Below are 6,000 nucleotides of genomic sequence, written 5' to 3' on the forward strand. Positions count from 1 at the left end.
CATATTGTACACATTTTGGTTGAGTGTATACCTAGGGATAGAGTCGCTGGATCATACGCTGTACACATGATAAGCTTTAGCTGATACTGCTGAAGAGACGTGATTATACACGTGTACATTCCCATCAGCCCAGAGGTGTAGGAGGATTCTATTTGCTCCAGATCCTTGTCTGCATGGGATATTGTCAAGCTTTTTATTTTTATGTTTTTATTTTTTAATTTTAGCCATTCCTGGGGCACCTGGGTGGCTCAGTTGGTTAAGCGCCCAACTCTCGGTTTTGGCTCAGGTCATGATCTCAGGGTAGTGACACTGAGCCTGCATTGGGCTCCTCACTCAGCACAGAGTCTGTTTGAGATTCTTCCTCTCTCTCTTCCTCTGCCCTTCCCGCTCATGTTCACTCTCTCACTTTCAAAAAATCAATAAATAAATCTTTAAAAAAACCCATAATCTAAAAAATAAAAATAAAAAAATTTTAGTTATTCCTAAGGATAGTGATATCACATTATGGTTTTTAATTGACCTTTCTCCGATGATTAATAAAGTAGCACATTTTAAAATATATTTATTAGTTATTTGGATATGCTTCTTTGTGAAAGCTTGCCCAAGTTTTTTCCATTTTTATAGTGGCTGTCTTATCTTTATTTATTGATTGGTTGTTTTTTATATATTCCTTATATTAATATATACCTTTTTTGTTCTCTCACTTTGGCTTGTCTTTTCACTCTTTTATTTAATAGAGGTTCCTAATTTACTTAATTTGAATCAATTAATCACCTTTATGTTAAATCACTTTTTGTGAGAAAAATCTGAGAAATTTTTCCTTAAGGTCACAAAGATCTTATACGCTTTCCCCATAGCTCTGATAAGAATTGATGTTTAGAACATAAGTTCTTCAGATTTGTTCTTTTCCTTGATTAGTCTTTCCCCTTTGCATTTTTTTTAAAGATTTTATTTATTTATTTTTGAGAGAGAGAGGGACCATGAGCGGGAGGGAGGGGCAGAGGGAGAAACAGGCTCCCCGCTGAGCAGGTTGCCTGATGCAGGGCTTGATCGCAGGACACTGGGATCATGACTTGAGCCAAAGGTAGATGCTTAACTGACTGAGCCACCCAGGTGACCCTCCCCTTTGCACTTCTATAATACATTTTAGAATTTCCACACTAGAATTCAATAATAACATTTTATTTTGCCATTTTGAATAATGAATAGGATTGCAATCAATCTATAAATCAGTTTTAGTCAGAATTGACACCATTACAGTATTAAATTTTCAAATTCATAAATATTTACTTGAGTAATTTTTGTATTTTCTCAGCTATATGCTATAGTTTTCAGAATAGCAGTTTTGGGGCGCCTGGGTGGCTCAGTCGTTAAGCGTCTGCCTTTGGCTCAGGGCGTGATCCAGGAGTCCTGGGATCGAGCCCCACATCGGGCTTCTCTGCTGGGAGCCTGCTTCTTCCTCTCCCACTCCCTCTGCTTGTGTTCCCTCTCTTGCTGGCTGTCTCTCTCTGTCAAATAAATAAATAAATAAATAAATAAATAAAGAATAGCAGTTTTGCACATCTTTTAGATTTATTTCTAAGTATTTGGTGCTTTTCAATGTGATTTTAAATGTTAATTATAACATTGTGAACATTTCATTTTTGAAGTGTTCATTGCTAGTATACAAAGATTTTCTTTTTATATTGACTTTCTTACCAGTAAGCATTCAATTTTGTGTATAAATTCTAATGATTTATATGTGAATTATTTTGGATTTCCTACAGATACCATTATGTGATCTGCAAATATTGATAGTTTTCTTTCTTTCTTTCCCATCTTCATACATCTTGTTTATTGTCCTTCACTTATTTTTTTTAAAGATTTTTATTTATTTATTTGACAGAGAGAGACAGCCAGCGAGAGAGGGAACACAAGCAGGGGGAGTGGGAGAGGAAGAAGCAGGCTCCCAGCGGAGGAGCCTGATGTGGGGCTCAATCCCAGAACGCCGGGATCACGCCCTGAGCCGAAGGCAGACGCTTAACGACTGAGCCACCCAGGCGCCCCAATTGTCCTTCACTTATTAACTAAGTCCTCCACTATAATATTAATAGATCTAGTGTTTGCAAGTACCCTCATCTTGCTGCCAATCTCAGGGGGAAAGAATTCATAATTAATTTCTATGCACATGGCAAACTCTATGCTGGGTGTACAAAACTTAAAATTGGATGAAAAAGTGAAAATTTGCCATGATACTTCTGTTGTTACATCCTAGTGTCCTAGGTATCATTCTGATAAAATACAACTCATGTCCTATTCCCTTCACCTAAATTATGAGATGAAATTTGAGGGGTATATCAAACATACTCAGACTACTAACCAGGTTAAAGTGTTAGTGTCAGCATTTTGGTATTTTCTTTTTCTTTGTATGTCAGTGCAGCTTACTGATCTCAATCAGTCTTAGAGATTAATCTCACGCTTATTTTAACTATGGTACTAGATATCAGTACACCTAAAAATGATGCGGTCACTATTATTTTAGTTTGCTTATTTTTCCCTGGGTCGATTCAGTAGCCAAGTTAGTGGAAACCATAGACTTTGGACCAATACAGGCCTGGATCAGTATCTCACCATACTCATTCATGTGTAGCCTTAGCTTGAGGGACCCACTTCTCTAAACCTCAATATCTTCATCTATTAAATAGGGAGAAGAGTAATCATACAGGTAAATGTCAGTGTTAATCAAGATAAGAAAATAAAGCATCTAGTATAATGTTTGAGACAATGACTAGGTCCCAAATAAAAACTATTTATTATTAATGGCAATTAATTAATATGTCGGAATTAATGCAATATAATATGATAAAAACCAGCTGCACCAATTATTATCTACATAAATACACAGAAAACATTCACACCTCTGGTAAGTTACTTGAGTTAACGCCTCTGAAAATAAGTTCCCACAGTAAAAAATAATACTAACTCTATAGGATTAAAGTTGAACATTAAAGGAGATTGTGTATATAAGAAACAGCACAGGGGAACCTGGGCGGCTCAGTCAGTTAAACTTCAGGATCTTGATTTCAGCTCAGGTCATGATCTCAGGGCCCTAAGATTGAGCCCTGTGATGGGTTAAGGGTTGGGGTGGAACCTGCTTGAGAATCTCTCTCTCTCCCTCTTCCTCTGCCCCTTCCCCAACTTCTCTCCCTCTCTAAAAAAAGAGGAAAGAAAGAAAGAAAAAGAAACAGCACAGCTTTTGTACATGAGAAGCCTGGAATCCAAGGCAGCTGTTGAATTATCAGTGCTGCTAAACACCGTGAGGATTAAGCCAAGGTATGGAAAGCCCCTAACAGGGTGCCTGAGCTAGGAAGTGTTAAAATTACTCCCCACTGCAATTACCACCATTCCTACCTCCTCCACCATTCCTACCTCCACCACCACTGCCGCTAAAGATCGACTCCGCAATTCCAAACTTCTAAAGGTCAGAACTGAATATATGAGTATAATGAGTGGGGGCTGTGAATGGGATAAAAAAATTTCTGAAATTTTTCAGAGTCTCTGCAAAACTCTTTAGCCTGTGGATTGAGTTTTCATTGATAAACTTATCTTCTCAAAATGCATTTCTTTTGCCTTTGTTTTTGTCTTTAAGCCCTTATATAGAAACAAGATCTCATGTGTTTGTCATCTCAAAAATACTACTTGGGCTTTCTACAAAACCTGTTCAAAACTGGCTACCTAGGTGTACTCACCAAAACCCAGCAAGACAATGACTGTTACTTGTTGGAAATTGGAAAGCCCCTGCGTTTTCTTCTCTTCAGCATCTTTAACCTGCTGGTAATCCTATTTTCTGGACTCCAGTAAGCTTCCCTGCCTCTTACTTAATGATCTAGGACCTTCATTACCTGGACAGGAATAGGCACACATGAATGAATTTTGCCCATTAAGACACATTGAATTATTGTCCTAGGAAACAGCTAGGTTCAGTATTGGAGAGAACCACAAAAGATTTCTTTGTCTTTCATGCTGTGAAACTAAATGCAGACTTTTTTTTTTTTTTTTTTTTTAACCAGTGAATTAGAAGAGGGCTTACTCTTAAGAGCGACTAAAGGAGAATCACTGGTCCTTAAAGGAAACATGTGCCGTGGGCCCAGAAATGGACTGGGAGGTCAGAGATACAATTTATTTTTTTGGATCCTACCTGATCATCTGGGTAATCTGATTAAGTTTCCCACTGGTGATATGTCATATTATTTTCTTACTAGTATAATGGGATTAACTGGAAATCTGAAGAAAGGGACAGAGATTAAGAAGCAGATTAAGATGAACTAGGAATTTTGACATTTGTTAAACATGTTTAACATTGTTTAACATTTATAAAAATTTTAACAGCCGTTGCTCTTATTAATCATTACTACAACTTTATGTGGTGTTATCTTCATTTTAGAGCTGAAGAAACTGAGGTTAAAACAATTATTTACACATGTCAACAGCTGGAAAGTAGCGGAACCAGGATTTAAGACTTAGTTGGCTGAGTTCAAGGTCACTGTTATCTCTTGGTTCCATCCTATATTGCCTTTCTTTTTTTCTTTTCCTTTTTATTTTTTTTTTAAGATTTTTATTTATTTATTTGACAGAGAGAGTACAAGCAGACATGGGCCTCCATCCCAGGACCCTGGGATCATGACCTGAGCCGAAGGCAGGCAGGTGCTTAACCCACTGAGCCACCCAGGTGCCCCTTGTCTTTCTTTTTTTAAACCTGGCATCTCCTTGTCTAAATAAACAACTGACTTTATCCACCATTGCCTCTACAGGTGATAATTAATTCTTTAAGGATTATACGCAGGAGGTGAATAATCTATGATTACCCTATCCCACTCAACTCCACTCCACATGCCAGGAAGAATATGCTGGAACAAATGGAGAGAAAACCATACAGGTGTGTTTATTTTTATTTATTTTATTTTTTTAAAGATTTTATTTATTTATTTGACACAGAGAGAGAGCACAAGCAGAGGGGGCTGTAGGCAGAGGCAGTGGGAGAAGCAGGCTCCCCGCGGAGCGGAGAGCCTGACTCAGGGCTCAATCCCAGAACCCTGGGATCATGACCTGAGCCGAAGGCAGATGCTGAACTGACTGAGCCACTCAGGTGCCTCTACATGTGTGTTTAGATGAACATTTGGGGAGTTTACTGCCCAGGCCAAAGATGCCCAACTCAAGCTCTGCTTTGTAAGGGCTGTAGTTTAACATCAGGATGGTGATTCCTGGGAATGAGAATTTTGATTGCTATTATTGCTCAGTTGAGGCCTGTTAAAAGTATAAGTACTTTTGGGGCACCTGGGTGTCTCCGTCGGTTAAGCATTTGATTTTGGCTTGGGTCATGATCTCAGGGTCCTGGCATTGAGCCCTACATCTTTGGGTTCCCTGATCAGGGGAGAGCTTGCTTCTCCCTCTCCCCCTACCCCCTCACCCGACCCTCCGCACTCATGCCCGCACTCTCTCTCTCTCAAATAAATAAAATAAAATCTTTAAAAAAAAGAAGTTCTTGTAACAAGGTATTAAACCTGGAAGGGCTCTTTAAGTTTTATACTAACAACATAAAAGATTTCTCGAACTGGGCAGCAGACTGTGACTGTAGATGTTTTGCAGGATGCTCACACAGAAAGAATGGCCTTTCTTAGGATGACGGTCTGTGATGGAAGTTTATCACATTGTGGGCTAGTGAGACTCACTAGGATATGTCTGTTTCAGGTAACTCTTTTTTATATGTGAGAGTGCTCCTTAAGAAATCTTTTTATTATTTGAGGGGCGCCTGGGTAGCGCAGTCGTTAAGCGGCTGCCTTCGGCTCAGGGCGTGATCCCGGTGTCCCGGGATCGAGTCCCACATCGGGCTTCTCCGCTGGGAGCCTGCTTCTTCCTCTCCCACACCCCTGCTGTGTTCCCTCTCTCGCTGGCTGTCTCTCTGTCACATAAATAAATAAAATCTTTTAAAAAAATCTTTTTATTATTTGAAATACAAAGCCG

Source organism: Ursus maritimus, unplaced genomic scaffold (genome assembly GCF_017311325.1).
Source record: "Ursus maritimus isolate PB19 unplaced genomic scaffold, ASM1731132v1 scaffold_11, whole genome shotgun sequence".
NCBI lineage: Eukaryota > Metazoa > Chordata > Mammalia > Carnivora > Ursidae > Ursus > Ursus maritimus.